Raw genomic sequence first — 5928 nt, forward strand, 5'->3', positions numbered from 1 at the left:
GTAAAAAGGTTTATTTTTCACGTGAAAAGGAAAGGAGACAGAAAAGTGAAAAAGGGCAAAGAGAGCCAGAGAACAAGGGTTGAAGAGAGAAAGAGCTTGAAGCTGAAGGATTGCAGGATTGACTCAGGTAAGGGGGGTTTATCGTCGATTAATGGGTATTATGGGATAATATGTACTGGGTAGTGATAAACCATTGATTTACCTCTGAATTGGATGATTATGATGAAATTGTGAACTTTTGGGATGAACGAATCTGGATTAAAATTGAAGGAAATTCGTAGGAATTAGATGCAATAGTGTTAGAAATTGTGAGATCGAATAGGTTATGATTCGTGTTAGATGATATGAACGATTATTGTGTAAAAATTGGACTGAGGAAGGTTGAATCGGATAGATCTCGTAGCAGAGAAAGCCATTGCAGATCTGGAAATTCTGGTTTCTGGTCATACGCGTATGGCACTAGGCAATACGCGTATGAGATGGCATGGTACGCGTATGGCACTAGGCAATACGCGTATGGATGAGGAAGATGAGGTTTTGAACGTGTTTTGGTCTCTGTTGGTACGCGTATGGGGATGTGGTACGCGTAGCATACGCGTATGAGATGGTGTTACGCGTATGGGATTTGGCTGAGGAATGGGCCATACGCGTATGGGACTAGGCAGTACGCGTATGGGCAGACTTGTGATTTTCCTGAGCTGTTGTTGTGCAGTTTTTAACTGTTCAGCTGAGTAACGTAATTCAGCTGAGGTATGATATATTATGGATCATTTCCCGTTGTTTTGAGTAGTATAGGTATTAGTAGAGTGTGCTAATACTGTGGTTGCTATTTGGCATGATATGATATGCTTATGTGATAAAATACTGATGATGTGTGATGGTATGCATGATGCTGTGAATGTATCAGTTATGTGTGCATTTGTGAATAGACTGTTTTATGGCTTAGAGTGTGAGCATATATCTATTCTTGAATTGTTGTTGATGATGTAGCATTGTTAGGTGATTAGCATGCATGTTGTGGCCTTTATGGTGGTAGCTAATTCCCATGGTGAGGAATTAGTGATGAATTATTGTGGATTGTTGTTGATGTTTGCATGCTAGGTGATTTAGCGTGCATAGCATAGCCCTTGGGGTGGTAGCTAATTCCCATGGTGAGGAATTAGTGATGTGAGTCACTAGGTCTCAAATGAGTGGGACTAGTGAGCTTGGTAGCCGTACCTGGATTTGGTCGGTGAGGTTGAACTATATGTTCACGAGTAGTCGGTACCGCATGCATGGAGTCTCATTACATAATATATGTATGTATGGCGTATAATATGAATGGATGCATTCCAATATTATACGTGTGTTTTATGGTTGTTTTTGAGTTTGAGTATGATGATGGTGATGATTATGAATTGATATTGCCGTTGCTGAATATGTGTAATCTGATTAGGGTGATGATATGTGTTATATTACTTAGCATTACATGATATTTTATAATGCTTATTATATCGATTGAGGAACTCACCCTTACAACTATGTTTTCAGGTAACGAGCAGTGATTGAATAGAAGCTAGTCCTTGGAGTCTAGTGTAGTCCTTAGTGGGTCATGCTCTGGTAGATGTAACATCGGGATGGGATGTTTTACTATGTTTTCTTTTGGTTGTTGAACAACTTTACATGTAATGTAGTACATGATTTTGAATGTTGTTATTTTGTATCCGCTGCGAATTATGCAAAAGTGTCTTATTTTGATTAAATAAATGAGCATGACAGGATATTTTGATGATTGGTGTGAAATGATTGTGTGACACCCTTCAGGGCATAATTACTCTGATTGATATTTTTATTATTTTAATTAAATATTTGGGGTGTTTTAGAAGGGTGTTACATTAGTGGTATCAGAGCATAGTCGGTCGAGTCGAGTCGTAATTATTCTGTTTCCCCTGTACGGGATAGGTGTTGTGTAACCCTATCAGTACTTATTGTTTTAGCTTGTTGGGTTTTCAGAATAGAGATGGCTGGAAGAGGTAGAGATGATGCTGCAATTGCTGAGGCTCTGGGTATGCTAGCTGGAGTACTTGGAGGAAATCCGAATGTTGTGGGAATGGGAGCTGCTCGTCAACTGAGTGAGTTCCAGAAGAACAATCCTCCAATGTTCAAGGGAGCATACGATCCAGATGGCGCTCAGAAGTGGTTGAAGGAGATAGAGAGAATCTTCCGAGTGACTGAGTGTGCCGATAACCAGAAGGTCAGGTTCGGTACGCATATGCTGTCAGAAGAAGCAGATGATTGGTGGGTTGCTACCCGCACTGAGTTGGAATCTGCTGGGAATGCTGAGATCACTTGGGCTGTATTCAGAGAGAGATTTCTGAGGAAGTACTTTCCAGAAGATGTCAGAGGAAAGAAAGAGATAGAGTTCTTGGAGTTGAAGCAGGGTAACAAGTCTGTTACTGAGTATGCTGCTAAGTTCACAGAGCTGTCAAAGTATTATACTCCCTATAACGAGGCTACTGGGGAATTTTCAAAGTGTGTGAAGTTTGAGAACGGGTTGCGTCCCGAGATCAAGCAGGCTATTGGGTATCAGCGGATTAGAGTGTTTTCCGATTTGGTTGACTGTTGCAGGATTTTTTGAACAGGATTCCAAGGCCAGAGCGGAAAGCTATCAGCAGAGGGTTGATAGGAAAGGCAAGAATCAGAATGATCGTGGGAAACCGTATGCAGCTGGCAAAGGTTTCCAGAGACAGAGTGGGATGAAGAGGCCTAGTGGGGGAGACTCCAGTGCCCCTGCCAAGTGTTACAGATGTGGTCAGGCTGGACATCGTTTCCATGAGTGTACCAGTGCTGAGAAGAAGTGTTTCAAGTGTGGCAAAGGTGGTCACTTGGTTGCAGAGTGCCGGTTGAAGACTATGACTTGTTTCAACTGTGGAGAGGTGGGCCATATCAGTCCGCAGTGTCCTAAGGCGAAGAAAGAGAATCAGTCGGGAGGCAAGGTCTTTGCTTTATCGGGTTCTGAGACTTCTGCAGATGATCGTTTGATCCGAGGTACGTGTTATATTAATGGCTTTCCTCTTGTAGCTATTATTGACACAGGTGCGACTCATTCCTTTATATCTTTGGATTGTGCTGTGAAACTTAAGTTAGAGATATCCGAGATGCATGGAAGTATGGTGATTGATACTCCTGCGAAGGGTAAAAATTATCACGAAAATATAATGATAAATAACACAAAAATAGTACAAAAATATCAAGAAAAAAATGTAAAAAAACATGGAAAATGCATATTAAAATTACCCAAAAATCCAGGGGTCAGAAGTGCAAATAGGGGTGCAAACAGAAGAAAAGGCGCATGGCTCAAAGTGGCAGGCCCAATCCATTATCATACCATCAACCATGGGTGCACAAGTAATAACATGGTGAACTAGGCATGCCAACATAACCCATACCCGTGGGTACCCACCCGAACCCGCCCTGAAGTTGACGGGGAAAATCCGCTTTGACTGGGTTTGGGTTCGGGTTTGGGTTTTCCCCGATTATAAAATATGGGGACGGGTCGGGTAATGGGGACACTAGTACCCACCCCGAACCCGCCCCCGAACCCGCCCAGTTTATTTTATTATGTACATTATTATTATTTTTTGATAATTTAGAATATTAAATATGTGGTTAAAGTTTTGATATTTTAATTTAAATTTATTATTTAAAATATTTGAAATGTATGTATGAAATTTTTTTAGATTGTTTTATTTTATTATTTGTAATGTAATTTTATTTTGGAAAAAATAAATATTTCTATTAAAAAAATTGATTTTTTTTAATGAATGGTGGCGGGGCGGGGATACCCGAACCCAACCCGAACCCGTTTAGGACGGGTTTGAGTTTTGATTCTCCATCCCCGTTTGGATTTGGGGCGGGGAACGGGGATTGTTTTGGGATTCGGGTTTGGGTTTGGGGAGGTAAAAACCGAAATTTGAGTATGGCAACAATGGATAAGGAAAATTATGTGGAATCATGACTCATCATCCATGAATTAATGAAATGTAACAGTAAAACGCACGTGTAAAATGAGTTAAATGACACTTAGAATAATTAACAAGAACATGTCTTAACCTCTCCTCTCTTAATCAACTCAGTTAACTTCTCCCTCCGTCATGCCAGAGGCCTCTCCGGCGGAAGAGCCACCACAAAACAACAATTAAAGACCATCATTCCATCCAGTTTTGTGCCCTGAGTCCAAATATGCTCATGAAACTTTCTAAATGTTCTTGAGTTATGCAAATCAAAGGGAAACGGGGATGAACCCTAATTAATCAAACCTAAATTAAATGGCGCATGTTCATGGATTCGGGCTCAAACATTAGGGCTATTGATGCAAAAAATGCACTCTACACGACGGTAACCATTTCATGGCAAACAGAAGAGAAATAATATTTACCTCGGAAATAGAGGTTTGTTTCGACGAAGATTGAAACGGAGAAGAAGGAGGCGCAACGGAAAATCACTTGAAAAATAGGTAATTCACGATCCTAACTCCTTCGTCACACTCACTTCTTCTTCCAACTTTCTTATATAATCGAGTGATTGAACTGTGGGGAGTGAAACGAAGGCTTAGCTCACTCTTGTTGAATCTTCTAGGTGAAGCTTCAATGGAGTTCTGAGATAAAGCTTTGAGTGATAAAGAGGATTGAGATCGAGATAAACAGAGTGAAATTCGAAAATCTGGAAATGTGAAAATGGCGCGTGATCTCTGAATGAGTTGATTTATAGCATTTGAAATTCTGTTATGAGATGCAACTCAAATTGCATTCAAATTCACTTGAAATTCAAAGTCAGTTGCAAATGAGAAAAACTGTTAGCATGTTAGTTATGAAATTCAATTCAGTTGGTGAGTTTCCATTCTCTGTGGTGTATTGTTTTTGTTTATCATGGTACTCAATATTATATGTTAATGAATGTGCAGGTTTGTTGTTCTTAGTTCTGCAGTAGGGCAAAGTTTCTGAGTGAAGGGCTTCATTTGCACATGGTATGCTATTATGCAGGTCATGATCTGCTTGTATATGTTTTGGCTGCAAGGTGTTTCAATTGCTCAAGCTATTTGGATGTAGATATAGGGATATGTGAGTGAGACATATTAGTTAGAGTGTGTTGGATTGTGGATGCGTTAGATTAATAGAACTCAGAACTTGTTTATTGGTTTTGGTAAAATTATAATGGAATGTAATGAATGTTTATGAGGGTTGATTTTATGTAAGTGAATGGTGTATGGAATTGAATTGAACTTGTTAATTGAATGAATGAGATTGTATGAATGTAATGGGAAATATGGTTATGAATTGAATGTTTACTGTTTTGAACTTATATGGAAAACTATTAAATTGCTAATGTGTCTTGGATGTAGATGGATTGAAAGTGTATTAATTGGTAATGGAATGGAAAGTGTATTAACTTGTCATGGGGATTTTGAATGGTTTATGGAATCTTGATTTTCTATGGAAGGTTATGAAACTTGAATGTTTATAAGTGGTAAGTATATGTAGTATGCTTATTTTGGAAATGTGTATGAAAGGTATGTTTAATTTGAATGATGATCATGGAAAGTTATGAATGAAATTATGAAAGTGGAATTGAATAGAATGGTTATTGAATGCTAAGATTGGAATTTGAATTAATTAATTGGAAATGAGGGCTAAACATAAGTTAGGTTCATTTAGATTACAAGGTTAACAACAAACATGAAATGAATTGAACCAAATTGCATGGACCAATGGGCTTGAAAATGACTTAGGGAGGATGGTTGACTTTGGTCAACTAGTTGACCAAAAGGTCAACAGTTGACCAAAGTCAACTTTGGGTTAGGAACTAGGGTTTTCTTGTTTGGTTTAAATGAAACAATGGTTTTATGTGACTTGGTCCAATGCTAAACAATATGAATAAACCTTGACTTAA

At 38.9% G+C, this 5928-nt stretch overlaps 1 long non-coding RNA gene across 1 annotated transcript; it reads left to right on the top strand.

Moving 5' to 3' along the window:
- The first annotated feature begins 4068 nt into the window (after positions 1–4068).
- LOC127097175 (uncharacterized) lies at positions 4069–5291 on the top strand. Its single transcript, XR_007792940.1, has 3 exons — positions 4069–4495; positions 4618–4867; positions 4943–5291. It is a non-coding gene; the product is annotated as an uncharacterized LOC127097175 (long non-coding RNA).
- Positions 5292–5928: the final 637 nt, after the last annotated feature.

This window comes from Lathyrus oleraceus, chromosome 6, assembly GCF_024323335.1.
Source record: "Lathyrus oleraceus cultivar Zhongwan6 chromosome 6, CAAS_Psat_ZW6_1.0, whole genome shotgun sequence".
Taxonomy (NCBI): domain Eukaryota; kingdom Viridiplantae; phylum Streptophyta; class Magnoliopsida; order Fabales; family Fabaceae; genus Lathyrus; species Lathyrus oleraceus.